Source organism: Diplotaxodon limnothrissa, linkage group LG3 (genome assembly GCF_057381915.1).
Source record: "Diplotaxodon limnothrissa isolate DT_005_m linkage group LG3, D_limnothrissa_male_GT1.1, whole genome shotgun sequence".
Lineage (NCBI taxonomy): Eukaryota > Metazoa > Chordata > Actinopteri > Cichliformes > Cichlidae > Diplotaxodon > Diplotaxodon limnothrissa.
In genome coordinates this window covers 45,265,449-45,285,392 of record NC_140598.1, presented here as the reverse complement: position 1 = coordinate 45,285,392, position 19,944 = coordinate 45,265,449, and the positions used below count along the sequence as shown (strand labels likewise).

General features: G+C 40.4%; 1 protein-coding gene across 1 annotated transcript in view; it reads left to right on the top strand.

Moving 5' to 3' along the window:
* Positions 1–19,944, top strand: part of pea15 (proliferation and apoptosis adaptor protein 15) — a 57,852-nt gene that overhangs the window by 909 nt on the left and 36,999 nt on the right. The window lies entirely within an intron of this gene.

Below are 19,944 nucleotides of genomic sequence, written 5' to 3'. Positions count from 1 at the left end.
TGTATCTAGTGTCCTTTTCATTACACCCCTGCTGAATATCCCCACAGTTTTCCTTGTATAGGCTGGACGATTACAGTGCACTCTCCCACTGAATCCCAGCTATACTGTGTGATAAAAGTCTGTGGTGTTGGTTTAGTAGATCTGTATTCATGAGGATCACATGATCTGGAATATTCTGGCTCTAAACCAGAGGAGCAGATGATAAAGCACTGGTGACCACCTGTGACTGTCCCGGATGGCTGAGAGTGTGTGTGAGCGGATGGGGAAGGGGTGGGTCTTTTATGAATGAATTTGGGTGGATGGCCAACACTTTGTGCGTGCACATGGGTGGGGGTGAGCGGAAGTCTTCTTCCCCAACTGTAACAGACTTATCTCGACTAAGCTACTCTTCTTATTCCCCTGTGAACTTGTGAATAAGGGATCATGTTTGATTTGGCAGATTTTTAGCCAGATGCCTTTCCTGACACGACTGTTTTCTATAGGTGGCTTGCACATGTCACACCAGCATTTTTCTTTGAATGTTTGCAACAGTTTCTACTTAACTGTAAAAGACTTCACACAAACAAAAAGCTCCAGTGACAAAATTTAAACTATTGTTTTTAAATTCATAATGTTATTTATACATTTATAATACATAATGTGTAATTTCTAATATGTTCTTAAATCTATAGCTGGCCCATGTTACCGACGCATTGATTATGTTTTTCTTGTGTCAAAAGTGACGTCTGCACAGCTCTGTCCTGTTTAGTGCTGAGGAAGCGAGTGCTTTTTTTCAATATTCTTCTGAACGATGGGATAAAACTATCAAGTTGTCTCCACTCAGATAAAACCTTTACATCAGTGCTGGCATAAGAGGAAAGAACAGCAGGTATAATGGGACCATTATTAGCTACAGCCCTTAACTAATGTGTTTTGTTTTTGATAGAGGTTTGACATATGTAAAAACAGCCAAAAAGATTACGGTAATTAGAACTATAAAGAGATACAAAAAAAGTAAAAAAGAACAACGCAATTTTTGCGGATTTTACCATCAGTTGTTCTCCCAGTTTACTTTTAAGTCTGTTTTAAGCTAAAACATTTATTGCTGTATGTAAATTAAACCCATTTTATGTTTCCCTTTGCCACTTCTTAAGCCCGACATTGGTCGCGTTGCTTGCTAGCATAAACTCAAGCAGTCATTTTTTTATGGTCAAAAGTTAGAAACGCATCACGGTAAAGATGCTGGCACAGTATTTAGCATATTTATTAAAAAATGACATGAACAATTAGCCAAGTAGATCCTGATTAACTTTGTTGACATGTAGCTTCTGCTCTAATTTTAGCTATTTGTCATTAATTACTGCATATTCCCATTCATTCTGACCCCATCTGCCACACTCATACAGCACATTGCACTTTAGCGTGTAACAGATGCACAGTGTGACAGCTGTCAGTCCATTTCCTGTTAGGTCACATTCCACTCATTTTTATCCCTGAACACTGTCCAATCTTTGCAAGCTGTCGAACATTCCTGTGGACTTATAATACATCTTTGTGAGGACTTTTTTTTTTTAACTTTGCCTGAAGGTAAAGCTTAATTTTAGGTTATGAACAGAGCTTAAGGGTCCTCACAGTTATACAAATAGAGGCCTGTGTGTATGAGCCTTGACTAGGCTTTTTGGGAGCCGGTCTCCTCTCTTTTTTGATACATGTATACATCGATCTGTCGTTGTGCACACAGAGAAAAGAAATAAGTGGGACAGCAGAAATGTGCTTCCTCTCTCAGGTTCACTTCCTATATATGTGTGTGTGTGCGTCTGTTTGTGGTTTCGGATTTCCTCCTGCCGCCGACAGGGGAATGTTTGTGGTCGATTGTTTGCAGGCACCGAGACAAATACAGTATTTGGGAAAAGCGGTGTTAAACTGGCGCTTGAAATAATCAACACCAAAGGCACAATATGCTCTTTGATTTTGTTTATTTTTTCCATGCACTTTCGCAATTTCCTTTTCAACAAGCTGTTGGTTGTCGCACATTACAGACAATAGAAATCTAACAAACCCATTTGTGCAACAGCTCACAGCCTAACAGCCAAAGTGTTAAAAGGACCTGTTATTTTTGGTAGAACATTGCTTCACCACAAGTCGAAAGCCAAATGTGCACTCCATTTTAGGCTATATGAAAGCCCAGCGTTGAGTATGGCTATGTCTCAAACCACAGGAAATGAGGAATTGAAACTTTGCTGAGACAAATCTGGACTCACTAACATCCGATCCATTTCCTCTGTCCCCGCTTTTAGTTTCATTTGGTATGAGACACCACAAAGTGCAGTGCATTTCCTCCTCACATTCTCTTGCAGAAGTAAACTTGGCTTTATCTCATAGCAACAAACATTAATAAAAAGATCCATGTTCAATTCAATTCTATTCAATTCAGTTCAATTCAGTTCAATTCAATTCAATTCAATTCAATTTAATTTTATTTATATAGCGCCAAATCACAACTACAGTCACCTAAAGGCAATTTATATTGTAAGGTAGACCCTACGATAATACATACAGCGAAAAACCCAACAATCACATGACCCCTAAGAGCAAGCACTTTGGCGACAGTGGTAAGGAAAAACTCCCTTTTAACAGGAAGAAACCTCCAGCAGAACCATCTGCTGCGACCTGTTGGAGAAAGAGAAGGAAGACAGGATAAAAGACATGCTGTGGAAAAGAGCCAGAGATTTATAACCAGTGTTGGTCAAGTTACTTGAAAAAAGAAATCAGTAACTAATTACTGATTACTTCCCCCAAAAGTAATCCCGTTACTTTACTGATTACTTATTTTTAAAAGTAATTAATTACTTAGTTACTTAGTTACTTTTTAAAAACACGATTTACAACCTGAATAGGTAATAAAGCGATAGATCTTTCAGCCCAATTCTACTTTTTCTGCATAATCCATCATACAAAATGTAATCAAATGGAAAAGTCTCTTTTTAAAACTTGTTTTGTTAGTTTTAATCTTTTAACTTTATGCATCAAGCAAAAATTTAATTATATGCAACATTCTCTCACTGGAAGAAATTAGTTTAACCCTTTAGAGCCGATCGGAGCGGGCACGCTCTGTTTTGCGTAACTATTTTTAAATCCCGGTAGCACTGCAACCATGTAAGCTAGCGCAAAAATTTTTTTTGCATATGAAACCGGAGGAGTTGTACTTACATCTTATGCCATCAGCTTGTCCTAGGTCACGGTTTCCTTCCACATAAAGCTTTGCAAAAACTGCATAAAAAGCGCTTGCAGGAACAAAAACATAATATTCCAGAAACACGCTTTGCCGATCCGATCAGCTGTTCATAACACTTCCTACGTTGGAATAGATGTCAGCGCAAACTTTTGCATTTCCGCCATTACCTGCCCGAAACCGGAAGTGACGTCATTTTCGTGGAAATGTAGTCTTTTTTACCATCAGGGCCTCAGGGCCTATACTGGTCTTTTTAAAAGTTATCTTTGACTTTATGACTTTCTGTGTCGTTTCTGGGATGCTTAGGACTCATATTGCACTGCTGGAAATAGTTTATTTTGATGCATATGCTGCTTTTTTGCAAATTTGCAGTATAATATTTATTTTCGTTTTTCCTGCAGTGTATAAAAATTGGTGTATTTCAAAAATAAAACTATGAAGACACTCAAAATAAATTTCCTGTGGTGGGAAACTATTTTGAGCAACTTTTTTGTATTTACAGTTTTGAGGGATAAACCTCTTAAATTTCTCTAACTACAAATATATGTTAAAAAAGCAAAAACGATTTTCAATTTTTTTGTAGTTTATTGCACTTTTTTGCAATTTATGTAATTACTATGCACTTAATGAATACATATTATTAAAATCTGGGCTATAATGGTTGTATTGATGTATAGCAACTTGAAATGCTCCCAAAAATGGCTCCACAGCATGTAAAAATATAATATAAGCTCTGGCGGACTTGGTTCTATGGTAGGTCTTAAAGGGTTAACATTGAAACCTATTTTCTACACATTCCAGCACATAAAATAAAATATTTTTTGTGTTTACACTCACTCTTTCAAATAGATGCAAGTAAAACACAGCAGAAAATAAATAAAGTCAAAGACTCAGCGGTCCTGTTGCTCTATTTTCACCTGTAAAGCAGGAGTGGGGGTAGGCGGAGGTTTACCCTGGTGCAGGTGGTGCAGGTGTGCCGCGGTCAGTGGAAGAATCCGCGAGTTTCTCTGTGAATTTCCCATTACGTCGTTGCGCACTCGGTGCTTGCTTGGAAGTTTAGGGGTTTTTTTCGCTGTAAAAATAAGTTTTCTTCCCACACACAACGGACACTAATGTTTTTGTCACTTTTTATGGAATCAAACTCAAAGTAAGGTCAGTACTTCCACGCTTTAAACGCTGCACGCTCATACTCTCTCCCGCACTCGATATATTAACCATTGTTGATCTGCACACAGCTGTCGCCACGAACGTCGCACTTGCTTACGTCACTGTCATGAGACATTCTCGGTTTTAGTAACACAGTAACGCAGCGTTCCTACAGGTAAGTAACAGTAATCTAATTACCGTTTTTGCAATAGTAATCCCTTACTTTACTCGTTACTTTAAAAAAGTAATCGGATTACAGTAATGCGTTACAAGTAACGCGTTACTACCATCTCTGTTTATAACTAGTATGATTCAGTGCAGAGAGGTCTATTAACACATGCTGAGTGAGAAAGGTGACTGAAGAAGAAAGACTCAATGCATCATGGGAATCCCCCAGCAGCCTATGCCTGTTGCAGCATAACTAAGGGAGGATTCAGGGTCACCTGATCCACCCCTAACTATACTTTAGCAAAAATGAAGGTTTTAAGCCTAATCTTAAAAGTAGAGATAGTGTCTGTCTCCCGAATCCAATCTGGGAGTTGGTTCCACAGAAGATGGGCCTGAAAACTGAAGGCTCTGCCTCCCATTCTACTTTTAAATACTCTAGGAACAACAAGTAAGCCTGCAGTGCGAGAGCGAAGAAATGTTAACTGCCAGTTCTGAAAAAAAGTTGGGAGATGCTCTAATATGTAAATAAAAACAGAGTGCACTGATTTAATTAGATGTCCACCTGCAGTTCCTTTAGATCAGGTTTATTTCAGCTCTGTGGTTCGTCACACTCGAATCGTGTGTTTTCAGCTGCTGATGAACAATCACTAATTAGTCATCAGTCGTTTCCTTAAGTTTGCCAAACTTCAGATTTTTGTTCAGAATTTTGTTGGTGTCTCTCAGTGCAGAAAAGGAACCCACAGAAAACAGAAAATGTATAAACTGAGAAAATTTACAACTATTTAATGCATATTTTAGCCCATTTTCAATTTCAGGGCATTAACACATCTTCAAACAGTTGAGACAGGGCCATGTTTATCACTGTCTGGGATCCTCTTTTAACTAATAGTCATAAACAGAATCATGCCTGTTTTCACTGCAATACTTCCTGAGTGCCTGATGATCACGGGCATCCAAAACTGATTTTTGAATTTGTTTGATCATGATATCTACTGCCGATGATGAGATATTCCAAGTCTTCAAAATGTTTGATTAAGCAACATCATTCTTGAATTATTACAAATTTTTTGCAGATTGATGAACATCTGCCTATTTTTTCATCTGAGAAACTCCACCTCTCTAAAATGCTCTTTTTATACCCAATCATGTTACTGACCGATTAACATAATTAGCAAAACGTTCCTGCACTTGTTTCTTTTATTATCATTTACTTTGCTAGCCTTTGGTTGTTCTATCTCAAATTTTGAGACATGGTACTGCCATCAAACTCAAAACAATAAAAAAAAATGTAATTACATATTTTCTCAGTTTAAACATTTCATATCTTTTCAGTATTTTATTATTATTTATTAACAAGATATAGGTCCATGAGATCCTGTCAAATACAAACATTTTGAAGAAGAATGCTACGCTTTAACCACTCGTACAGCAGGCAGCCCCATACTTTACCCAAGATATTGAACTACAACCAAAACAAACTGCTAAAAAAAAACAAAGAAAAAATGCAAAAGTTGACATTTAATCTTTTACCATCCACCATTGAGATCGTGATGAAGCAACAACATGAGAACATTTTCAAAAAATTAGAAGAAGGTAGAACGTGACGTAGCCTTATGTATCAATTATCAGTTATTATTAACATTTTCATTTTTGTTTGTGAGCACACTTAAGGATATTTCATTTATTTTTTTCAAATCTCATTGTAGCTTTCTCTGCTACTAAAGTTTCCACGATCAGATATTTTTTTTAAATTTTATATCATTTTATTATTGCTTAGATTTAGAAGTTGTTAAAGAACTGCATTTTTAAGTGATTAAAAGTCTCTGACAAAGTAGATAAAAACCTCGGCTAACCTTCAGTTTCTCAGTGGCAGATGACACTGACAGCAGGTGACATCCATTATTTAATAAAAACCTTGTATAGGCTTGATCTGACAACAGTGCATGTCAACGCATTACGCTGGGTAATTAAGCTCACATTGTGCTGAAAACAAACACAGACGTGTGTGGTCTTAAAGTACAGACTCGGGTATCATGAAAAGCAACCTGTGTTTCGCAGCGAAGATGCCTCGCCGTCACTCTGGAGGGATCATTTCCTGCAGCAGGAGATCCTCTGACATGCCTCCCGGTTCACAGAGGGGAACATATATTTCACTGTCAGACTATCCCTGCCTTTTGTTTCCCATTGCCTCTCACCCTTCGGCTGCAGATTTATTTATTTTCACCATGTGTACACAGGGCTCCCCAGGAAGCTATGAGTTACAGAAGGTCACTGGTATTATGGCATGTTACATCACTGCCTGTAATCTGCACTACAGCTTGCAACGTCCTGCAGCCTACTTTTCTGAGCTGTGTTTAGGTGTCCACTGACAGATTAAACCCTAGGAGCAGATTCCACTTTCTATCCAAATTGGAATATTTCTGTCTATACAATCAGCAAATAATATAATCTTTTTCTTTTTAAAAATGCAACAAAATTTGCACTGGAAGCCTGCAACCCAAACCAAACTAATCTTCTGCAACAAATAAACACATCCAAGTAGTTTTGAGGATTTTTTCCGTTTTACTTTCTTTTAACGAGTTAAGTATCAAAGTTCAGCTGCAAATTAAAGTTGAATCTATGTCACTAATGTTTAACTGGGTAATTCTCTTAAATACTATTTCTTTCCATTTATCGTGGATGGATTTATGAAGCCTACCACCTAAACACCAATGAGTCATTCTGCACTCTGCTAGCAAACTCCTGTATTTTTCAATGTGGTTGGGTTTTTAGGTCAAGTTTGTAGAAGCAACATGTTTCATTTTGCAAGTCTTGCAGGTAAAACTTTTAATTTGTAATAATCCAATAATCTCTTTTCAGCTGTATTGAAGTAACCGTGTTATCTTCATACAAAACAGACACAACATTAAAATCCAATAAAAATAATTAAAACCTAAAACTGTTTCAAATACTGTTTTCTCTCTGCAAACGGTTAGGCTCCAGCCTCCCTTCAAGCCTAAATAAGTGAGTAAGAAAACAGATGGTTGGATGGATGGCAGCTGTGGCTCTCAAGGCAGAGCAGGTCATCTGCCAGTTGGAAAATTGGTGGATCAATTCCCATCTCGTCTAGGCTTCATGTTAACGTTTCCTTGAGTTTATGCTATGTGCATGGTTCAGAGTGTGTGAATGTTAGGTTAGGCACAAGCCTCACTATATAAATGTATGAGGCTTGTAGAAGAGAGAGCGTTGAGTGCTGAAATAGTCAAGTCCATGCCTTGATGTGACAGCTCTGCCAAGTCAAGGCATGGACCTGGGATTGTGTTGTTTTGCAGCAGCACCCCATTCTTTGAATGGGGTGGGGCCTCCATGCGTCACTCTTCTTCTGGTGCATAACACAGATGCTTGGGTCTGGGATCTGGAGAAGTTGAAGGCCGGGTCAGGACCCCAAGGTATTTGTCATGCTGCTCACCCAGTTTGTCGTGTGGCAAGGTGTATTGTCCTTCTGGGCGAGGTTGCTGCAGATGGACAGAGTCATTCCCGTTCTGGGGGTGATTGCTGTGCATCAATTTTTAGATGGTGGTTGTTGACGTATTAACATGAATGCTTGAGCCCAAGATTACTCATAACTGCACATCATCTGAAACAGTATGAAACCTTGGTCAGATGTCTCTGTTTCAGTCATTGGGGTCATAGAAAGTGATACCGCCAGCATGGCCGAGCAGTGGTCATGAGTGAAACCGGAACCCACAGCCAAGTTTACCACCCCCGCTGATTTAAAAAAATGTCAAACACTGTTTATTGTTTAAAATTTACCCCGAGCACGTCCGCTCCACTCTTTGGCAAACAGGATGCGATGCCTTGAAGGGGAAGTCTGCATTTCCAATTACATCACCAGATGTAGTCTGTTTTTACTCCCTGCTCTCTTGAATTCTCGATACATTGCAGATCACGCGTGGGTTACGTGGGTTTTGTCATTCAAAGCCACCCACATGCCTTCAGTATATCCTAATGTTCTGTCGTGTTTGCAGGTTAATGCGCTCGACAGATTGTCATTTTGATGTTTACCTTAAAATTTTGCACGATATCCTGTATATATGTTATTAGGGAAAAGAAGAGAAAGCGAGCAGCTGGCCATCATTAATCATGCATTCAAACTAAAAGACAGATTTACCTTGTGTATCTGTATGTGTGCTGTGATGTGTTTCAAAGTCACACATGTTAAGCGCTCTCGATGCAGCCAAAAATTTAAAGAAAAAAAAAAAAACACCACAGATTTAATCCCTCTGGCAACTGCTTGGTTGCGTGGTCGTTTGGTTGCTGTGCTACAAGTGACGCCTACACAGCTACTTTGTAATGCTTGCTGCTACTTTTGAAAATGTTCTTCTGCACTCCTCTGTGTAAGTGAAGCTATGCAAATAAAACACACCGCAGTTTTCCTCTTTTAGGGCGGAGCAGAAACGTGCTGGCTTGGTAGCAGGATGGTGTGATTTCAGCATGATTGTTGGTTAAACTAGAGTGATTCTGTTAATCGCTTTATTTATTTGTTAAAGGAGAGAGGGAGAAACACAGCAGGGGTGTTTTTCTGCTTTAACACAGCTGTGGAAGTGTTTCATAAGCCCAATCTGTGTGACTGGCAGTGTTTCACAGTGGCCACAGTAATGGATAAAATGATCTGCACACACACACACACACACACACACACACACACACACACACACACACACACACACACACACAGTACACCTAAGCCTACACAGACGGGCCAGAGTCACACAGACAGCAACAGCACAGACTGACACATGCACAAACACAAATGCTCTCTATCCCTCTGTTTTGCATGTATGCACAAACACACACTGATTAAAGCCATTCCTCTTCATCCGTGTGTATAATCTCCTCTGCTGCTTGACTCCAAATGAAACGCCTCAGTGGGTCTGATTGGATTTGATAAGACTTGATTCGATTGAAGCAGGAGAGGAAGAGAAGCAAAAACAACTCTCCCGTGTGTGTGTGTGTGTGTGTGTGTGTGTGTGTGTGTGTGTTTCAGGTGTTACAGGATATTATGTCAAAGGTCAGCTTGTATTGTTGTACCCGTTTCCACCCTTCTCTCTCTCACATGCAGATACTTGTTCCAAACCTTCTAACTGATTGCTGCTGTTGATCGAATGCATTTTAATAGTGTTGTGCAAAAGTCTTGAGCCATCTCTCACTTCTTTGCATTTTATTTGAAGCAGCCCGACTGTCTTGTAAATGTTTTAAAGTGCTCTTGACCAGCCTTTCTGAAAGTTTGTTTGCTTGCTACTCCCCTATGAACCATTTAAGCATAAAAAAGGCACCCAACTCAAGGTTGAACCAGTGTTGTGTCTACACATAAGAGAAAACTTAGCCAAGAGTTATTTTTAAATGATATCTTCAGGCACTTTGTTATAAGCAGCATGTCACAAAAACACAATTTGTTCCTTGTGTCCTTAAAAAAACTAACAAAAAAACTAAGAAACTGGAGAAGTGGAGAAGTGACAGACAGATGAAGAGCACATGATTAGTATCTAAAAGTCATGTACTTGAGAATGAGAAAAACGTCAAATTACACAAGAACTGGACTGAACATCTGTGCAACAGGTCTGACAGTGTGATGACTCCAATTTTGAAACTGTGTCTACAACCACCTATAAAGCACGATGGCGTCTTAGTCATGGTTGGGATGTTAATAGTGCTGAGGATCTCGTCAAAATTAATGGAAATTTGAACATAGAAAAGTGCCATAAGAATTTCATCCACCATACAGCATCATCTGGAAACCATCAGATTGACATTGGCTTCATTTTTCAGTGTGACAGTGATCCCAAACACACTTCCAATGCAGGGAAAATATTCCCAGATAGAAAAACACACAGTGGAACTCCATCAGCCATGGAGTGACCTCACCACAGCTCGAACCTCGACATTACTGAAGCAGTGTGGGATCATCTGAAGGCAGTCAACATCCAAAGAAGAGCTTTTCATGTCCTTCAAGAAGCCTGGAGAACTATACCCGAAAACTACTTAAAGAAATGACAAGAAAGTTGCCTAAGAGAGTTCAGACTGTGTTGGAGAATAAAACTTGACCTAACAACTATTGACTTTCAAGCTCATTAGATTTGTACAAACTGTGTTTTTGCCTCATATGTCGTTTTTACATGTTTGTACTTGTTTCACCATTTTCCTAAAATATAAAGAAATGTGGGCTGGCTCAAGACTTTTGCAGAGTACTGTATTTAACAAGAACATGTTGCTTGTTTCATTAGACGTGATGAGAGCTCAGTTATATTAATTTTGGTCGGGCAACAGGCTTGCCTTTGTGCTGAGCTAACGTTGTTGTGGCTGTAGCTTCACATTCACCTCATATAGTCTACTTATAACTGATATCAGTCTTCTCGACTTGGCAAGAAAGTGAATAAATGGATTTCTCAAAATGGCAAACTACTCCCCTGAAGTAGGAGATTTTAGAACACGCGTGTTACAATATTACAGACAATAAAAGCAAATAAGAGGTTCACTGTTTTATCCCACCTGCGGTTATTTCATCATTTAAGGTAAAAGTGAAAGTAATAACAATAAAAAACAATTCCTAAACCACAGTAACCTAGCTGAATGAGCTCATCTGTGTGTTTATGTGTGTCACAAGCAGCTAACTTTTTTATGGACAGTTTTTGTTTTTGTCTCGCAACAGACGAGGAGTCAGCCTGTGGCGCGTAGAGAAGCTGGCAGTGGCCGTCGGGGGGTCTGTTGTGTTTGTGCTTCTTCATCTGCTCGTTGGATGATGATGGGTCTTTGTGTGTGTGCGTCTAACTGTATGATGAAGAAGCTCGTGGCGTGGGTGGAAAGCACGGGTGTACAACAGTTGCTCTGATGAGCAATGAGCGGCTTGATGAGACACTTTGTGTTATTGAGGTGATTCAGAGCTGCAGCCGCCTTTTATCCTGCCCTGAGCTAGGCATAAACTGAACCAAATGTTGCCTTTATGCGCCTCCATGCTCTCGCAAGCTTTTGAAATACTGCTTTACTTTTAAATACCGTGATTTTTCACATACTTGTTTCCCCTGCTCACAGCTGTCTCAACTCTGATCATCCATCCACGTCTCAAAAAGGATGTTCGCCTCCTGAATGAATCAGTTAGAGCCCCCCGAACGTGTCTCTGAATGCCTTACTGCTGTTTCTTCTGTCTCCTTGTCAGCTGTTATGCATGTGTTCTTCATTGTGCGCGCACATACTTCACGTGCGGTTGAAAAGGCCTCGGGAATCAGGTTAACCTCCTTGCTGCAGAGATAAAAAATTCAGAGTACATGCGCACACACACGCGTACATATGGATGTAGCTTCTCTCCGCTTCAAATGAGACCGATAAAATGCGATGCAGGCGTCAAACTTGTTCTGGGTACGTTGTTTATGTAACCCTCTGGGGACCCGTGAGTCCACCTAGTGCTCGAGGTATTGCAGTCTGCACTAATGCATTGTACCATTACACAAAGACCCGGCTAGAAGCTTTTATGTAATACCTTTTCACGACTTTTTGGAGCCGATAAACACAAGGTGAGCAACGTGCTGCCTGCAAGCCACATCTGCCCTTGTTGTTTAGTTTTGGTCTGATCCCAGCACTTATTCAAAATTTAACAACCTCTTCAAATCGGTGAGTTACATGACATTTTTATTTATTAGTTGGAAGAATGTTTTCATAGAAACAGAAAAGTTCACATTTAAAAGAAGGAAAGCTGCATAAATCTCTATGGCTTTTTATTTTCAGTTACATGCACAACCTTGCAAAACTTATTGCCATTCTTCTGCTGGAAAATAAGTTTAATCCTCAGAGCTGCTGTAATCGCTTACTGGCCACATCATTAGGTACTCCTGTCCAACTCCTGAACATAATTAGCCAATCACATGGCAGCAATTCATGCATTTAGGCATGCAGAGATGGTCAAATCGACCTGCTGAAGTTTAAACTGAGCATCAGAATAAGGAAGAAAGGTGATTTAATTTGAAGTAACTGAACGTGACTTGTTTGTTAGTGGCACATGGGCTGGCCTGAATATTTGAGAAACTGCTGATTTGCTGGGATTTTCCCACACAACCATCTCCGCAGTTCTCTGTGATAAAACGTTTTGTTGATGTCAGAGGTTAGAGGAGAATGCCCTGTAACAGTACCTCAAGAGCATATCTGAATGCACAAGATGTCAAACCTTGAAGCAGAAGACCACACTGGGTGCCAGTCCTGTCAGCTAAGAACAGAAAACTGAGCCTACAATTTAAAAAAATTGGTCAATAGACGATTAGAAAAATGTTTCCTGGTCTGATGAGTAGACCAGGAAACAGGAAACAACATGAAAGGATGGATCCATCCTGCCTTGTGTCAACAGGTCAGGCTGCTGGTGGTGTAATGGTGGACAGGATATTTCCCTGTCTCTTTGAACTCGTTATTACCAACTGAGCATAATTTAAACACCACAGCCTACCTAAATTGTTGCTGTCCATGTCCATCCCTTTATGACCACAGTGTACTTATCTTCTAAAGGCTGCTTCCAGCAGGATAACACACCATGTCACAGTTCACTGTACTCAAATGGCCTCTACCATCAGCAAAAAAAAGCACCTTTGGTACGTGGTCGAACGGGAGATTCTCATCATGGATATGCAGCCGACAAATATGCAGCGACTGTGTTTTGCCACCATGTCAACATGGACGAAATTCTTTGAGGAATGTTTGCAGCAGCTTCTTGAATCTATGTCATGAAGGCTTGAGGCACTTCTGAAGGCAGAAGACGGTTCAACCCAGTACTAGCAAGGTGTTTGTAATGAAGTGTCCAGTGAATATAATGTGTTGATATCCTTACACGCTGAATGAATTATTTATTTAAATACAACTAACAGTAAATATTATATTTGCCCTTGTGTGGTACTCTAGAGAAAATCTGCAGGTATTTGCTTGTAATATAATTGCTGCAATATAATTTAATGAAGCAATTACACGTTCTTTCTCACGGAGGACTTATACCCACTAACTGAGCAATCTTGCTAGTTGTATATGCTCTTGATTGCAGAAAAATCAGTTTCCGCTTTGCTTTCGCGCCACTAAAGGATGTGAAATGGTTTAGAGTAATTTTTTACTTTTCACTTTGAGGCCCTGGGCTGTCATCCCAAATGTTGCCATGCCTTCAGATGTTGTCACAGAGATGTGCACAAGATGTCCTTTAGCGTTGGCGGTTCAATACACTGAGCCAAGATGTGAGCCTGACATGAGCCAAGACATGGCGGGCCTTTTTTATAAGGCCCAATAAACTTCACAGTAGGGGGGAATTTTTGATGGGTGTTTAGCAAGTTAGTCAGAACTCTGTCAGTGAGGAGACTGCGGTGCTGGCAGCGAAGGTTTTGGTACTTAAACTACTTGCTAAGTTTCATGTGCTACAGCATGCTCTTTTCCAACATTAACTATGCATCAACCTTGAAAACTGATGCCGAACCAGTGTGTTCAAAGATGACGCCGAGGGGTCTTTTTGCAAGCATCAATATGTAAGGAATGAGGAGTGGGTGAGTTTGCCCCCTAACTCATCTGATATGTGTTGGCTGCAATAAAATTTTCCACGATTCAGTTTTCAAACAGAACTGGCGTGTAAGTGGACTCTCGCTGTGTGTAGTTCACAGCCATAGTGACCTTATAGCTGGCCTCCAACATGCAGTTCAATATTTGTCTCACACTCCACTCTCTGTGCACTCCATTATCAGAATCAGAATCAGAATCAGAATCAGAATACTTTATTGATCCCTGGGGGAAATTATTTTTTGTTACAGTGCTCCATTTTAAACCAACATTAAGACAAGACAGACAATACGCTAACTAAGAATAGTACAATATATACATATATATACATACATACATACATAATTATTACAAACAAACAACCCTTTTAGTCATCAGCGCCATGCACTGCTGCTCATGTTGTGCGCAGGCTCTTAGCAGACAGCGTTTGGAAAGAAGTTGAACTATTGAGCGGTAAAGTCAATCTTACTAAACCATTAGCAGGAAAGGCAAAGCACAGACACGTCGTTGCTGCTGGGTTTCTGTGAATGAAAGCATCAACACAATCAGCCAATGAGAGACAGGCAATTAATAACCCTCCTATGTTCCTTTTTAAAGACCTTACACAGCATCTAGTCTCACATTAGGAGGACAACAAGCATGTGCAGGAGAGCAAATGGAACTTTAATGGTTGTATTGCATAAGCAGTAATTGAATCCAAGCAGTCTCCATGATGAAAGTTGTATTTCAATGATGCTGATAATTACAGCAAGAGCTGAGAGCTTTAAAGCAGGCGGTTTGGTAACCGAGGGACTATTTATCAATGTTTCATAATAATACTGCTACTTATCGTAGTTAACATGTGTTTTTTAATCAAGGGGGTTGAAGCAGCTGCTTCACTGTAATTCTGGATGCTTTGATGGCTGCATAGCTGCTCTTTATGTCCAAAAACTAAAGGGAGCACAGCCGATGAAGATGAAGCTTTTAAACATAGTAAAGAAATAATTACCTACTTTATTCAGAAGTTTTCTTAAAAATCGTGCTTGTAAAAAAAGTTCCCATTTAAAGTAAGACTTTTACTTTAAATATCAGTCAAATAAGTCAGTGCAGATTGAGATAGCTCAAGCGCTTCACCTTTTTTCATGAAATTTTGTATCAGATGATGAATTTAAATAACCCTTTCCAATGTTCCTAGTTTTTTCTAAGCCCTACACATATCTCCATTGGTGTCAGTAAGGTTCATCTGATTCAATTCAGTTTTATTTATATAGCACCAAATTACAACAGCAGCCACCTCAAGGTGCTTTTTACTATAAGACCCTACAATAATACAGAAAAGCCCAATAATCAAATTGGCGACTGTGGGAAGGAAAAACTCACGTTTAACAGGAAGAAGCCTCTGGCACAACCAGGCTCAGGAAGGTGCTGCTGTCTGCAGTGGGCGGTTAGGAGTGAGGAGAGGAAGACAGAATAAAAGACTTTTCAGTGTGCTGAGTGAAAGCATTAGGTTTGTGTTAGCACTTGTTTGCCTTAATAAAATTCTGCAATAAGTTGACGATTTTTCACCTTCCTCTTGCAACTGTGGGCACAAGTTTGATGACATTACTTTTTCTTTGTTTGTTTATGTGATATTTAGTTGATATGGGTTGAATGTGCCAGATCACAGGACATGTGTTAGCACATGTCACAAAGCTCTATTTACTAGCTTACAACAATAGCTATTGTATGCATTTCCTTGTAAAACCACTAGAGGTCTCCTGCATTTTTGCCTGATTACAGTGGATGATAACAGCCTGCTAAGTTGGCTACAAGTTAGAGGAGGGTGTGTACTTGTGATATGCATGGTAATTATAATGACTTATTAACGTAACGACTTTTTAGTAGATTTCCAATAAGGTGGATTTCCTCTGATTTCCCATCTATCGCCACCCTCACAGAGCATGATGTATTCAACAATAACTACCAGGTCGCAAGCACAACATGATTTTAAATATTTCTGTAGCTGCTGTAGTCTGGCTTTGCCAACTCATTTAAATGTTAGTTATTCCCTCAATAACGCGGATGAGAAACCCTAAATCCTAGAATTGCACTCAGGAGTTCTGCAGTGAATTCATATATTGTGTTGTTTTATTAGAGAAATCTATAATAACGCAGTAATGTGAAGAGGTGATGAGGGCTGGCAGGTAAAGTACCCCAGTCTTGCGTCTCCCCTGATGCAGGTTGATGGACTGAGTTTCATTTTCTCTGAATTGCACCCATCTTCCTCCCCAGTACCAGCACGCTTAATCCACTAATGGAACAATATAGCGAACTGAGTGATAGAAAGAAAGCCTGAAAGAGGCGGGGAAGAGGAGAGGAGGCAGACGAGCCGGCAGAGTAATTTGAAATTTTGAGTCACGCCTGGAGTCTGAAACATAGACTGAACAACTTGTTTAATCTCTAATGGACTGTTTGGGGACTCCAGCCCATTTGTGTGTGTGTAGGTGTGCGTGTGTGTGTGTGTGTGTGTGTGTGTGTGTGTGTGTGTGTGTGTGCATGAGGGGTCAGTGACTCCAATATAGACAGCCATTCCCCACAGTTCCTGACCATTTGACTCCATGTCCATGTTAGTGAAAGAGACAGGGAAGCTGCCATTAAAGATTTCCTCTCCTCTACTTCAGTGTGTTTCTGAGTGTGCGCACGTGTCTCTGTCTCTTCGCCACCGTTTGGCTTGTGGTTGTAACGGCCTATGACTCATACTATCCCCCACCTCCTCCCCTTCCTCCACCTGCACCTCATCCGGCACTTTTTAGTTTCCATCCTCTCTTTTCTTTTTACCTCTTCTCTGATGTTCACATCTTTTTTGCTACGAGATTCAGGGCTGCAGCAGCTTTTGTGTTTTTAGTTACAGTAACTGTTAAATTAGGATTTCCGAGATTTGTCCGAGATTAAGAGTAATCTGTATTTCTTCAGTGACACCACAGTCACACAGATGTGCACCTACCCCCACAGTAACCTCCAGTTGCTAGGGAAAAATATGTAATCACCAACTGGTAACTGGAGTTTGGCTGTTGCTGGGTGAAATCAGTTGCAGAGGACCAAAAATGTCCTTGTGCTTGTTTTGGTCACTTGCTCATAATTGAATGGAAGAGGCCAACTTATCCACAAACACTCACTCTGCAAACCACAAACGGAGAATGTTGGAGAAAGTAAAAGTTTCACCTTTTGAAATGTGTTGCAGTGGCAAGGAGCAACTTTCAATCTGAGTTTTTTTTTTTTTTTAATGCCTCAAGTGTTCGCAGACAAGCCATTGTCTTCCATGCAAGCTCAGTGGGCCATGGTAAACTGCTACCAAGTACAACTGTTGCTACCACTTTGCAATCAGTTTCACCAAACAACTATCAGAAGTCACTCACCAGGGAAATCATATTTTTCCCTAGCAACCAGAGGTTACCAGGGGCTCGCCAACCAGTCTGCAGACCTGTGTCAGTGAGGCCTTATCAGACTCATGCACAAACTTCATCGCTGAATTAAAACACAGTTTAATGGACACAAAAAAACAAAATCTAACCTGTCATAAATAAAACCTTGAAATTGAAAAGCCTGTTATGTTGGCTTTGCAGCACTGTTGTATCCTCTAAGATTAGAGCATTCTTACAACAGATAAAAGACAGATGAAAAATGTGATTCATGCCGCAGCCAGTAAACTTAAGGCTCCTGCAGGAAATCAAGGTGGCAGTTGTTATTATGTAACGCAAGTTCTCAGATCGGTGTTTGGTTTTTGTGCTTGCGAGATATGTTTGTGAGAAGAAACAAAAATGCACGAGGATCACGAACATTTTCTGGAAATATGCTCTTGCATCAGTGAGAAAGCTGAAGGTTGAAGGTAAACACCAAAATAAATCCTAGTAACTGAATGTAAATTTAAAAAAGATCTCATTAGGACCTCAGTTTCTCCCCTGCTGCGTTGAAGGATTGAGCCAGCTCTGGTACAGACCTATAAAAAGAGGCTTTTTGGCTTCCTCGCCTAAACGGGTCAGAACGGGGCGGAATAACATTCTTACTTCTCAGCGACAAATCCTCTCACACATCGCGGCTCCTCTGCCTTTCTTGTCATGCTGAAAATATAACAAAAGGCAGCTTCTCCTCCTCCCACTTCTCCGCCGTTTCCAGCTCCTCCACCACCCCTACTTTCTCCTCCTGTCACACAGTGGAGCTGCACGATTGCAGCCGACACTCCGTGAAGTGCGCTCCATGTGAGCGTGCGCATGAACGTGATGTTGACGTGCTCTTGCACCACTTCTGTCGTGTCTTTAATCGCATGCCCCTGCTTGTGGCTGTCTGTTTCTGTGTTTCATACATGCAAGCATCCATGCGGGTTGATGGTTGATGATGCTCTGGCCTGTGCGCTTCGGTGTGTGTATGTGTGTGAGCGTCTGCAGCTGTGGCTCTTGTCCACTGTGTGAGCCGAGGTTATGGCATCCTGTTCCTTTTCCTTTCTGCCTCTCCATCTGGAGGAGAGCCAGCCTCAGTGAACTGTGCATTACAGTGGGATACGGCCCCATTATCACTGTGGAGAATGCCAGCATCCGGACCCAGGCTGGCTGTTCAACTGTGCATCTGTGTTTGTGGGTGCAAACTCGTGTGTAGAGGACAGACTTTTGAGTTAAATTAACAGAAAAATCTGTATTTAAAAAACTATTTTACTGGAGTACGTCTTTATGTGCATATGTGTATGACTTTTGTGTGCCTGCCAGCGTGTTGTTTTCACTCCTGTAGTTTTATATCTGCGACAACCCAAAATTTTGAAAATCTGTTAGCCACTCTTCAAATCTTGTATTTGAGTTATTAAAACAATTAATTGGCATCTGTGATCCTTCTCTGTTTGAAAAACACAAATAAGATGTCATTGTTCTGCTGGAACTGGCATCGGATCGTGCGTGGTTCATGTTTTGATTCGTAGGACTATGCAAACATCATAGCAACCAAATGAAGCAGCCACAGCTCCTCATAATGAGGAAACTACACATGTTTTAGAGCTACCATTGAAGCCTTTAAACATTAAGGTGGTTGATGCAAAGAGTTTGGGTGAGCTGTATCTTCTGCTCAAACTCTTTTTATGCTTGGACTCAACTAGAGCTCAGGTTGATTGGCAGGATTCACAGTTCAAAATAGTCCCTGGTTATTTCCCTGTGATATATTGGCAAACTGGCCAGGGTGAGTCTGCACCAGCCTATCCCAACTGTTCCTCAGTATCCAGTTCCTCAGTAGCCTAAACTGGATAAGTGGAAGAAGATGGATGGATGGATGGATGGATGGATGAATGGATGGATGGATGGATGGATGGATGGACGGACCTTTTGCACTTCATTGCCTGAAACAAGCTTTTAGCTAGGTTTTATTTCCATTGGCTGCACCTCATAAACAGAACGTTTGAGCGGTGAGTGGGTGGGGCTTCTATGCTCAAAGCCAAAGTTGTCTATGACATCATCATGCCAAACCAAGACTAGTGTTTAAAGCATCCGGAGCTCTTGGCTCAAACAGGTTAATTGTAATAATATAAATATGATTAACATGTGATTCAAGAAGGACTAGTAGTACAGTGGTTAGCGCTTGCATATCACAGCAGGAAGGTTCTGGATTTAAAATCAGTTCAGTTGAGTTTTGTCTGCCTCTCGATGTATGACAGGAGGTTCCAGCCTAAAAATGGATAGTGATGAATATAAGCATCCACCACTGTAACTGTATTTATGTGACATCCAAGAAAAACTATCGTAGTAAACCATCGAGGTCAGGGAAACTTCATTATAAATATAGTAGATATATTCATGTGTTCATCACCTCTGTGCGGACACGTTCTAGTTTGACAGAAACTGAGTTAAATATAGTGAAAGCCCACTGAACACGCCGGG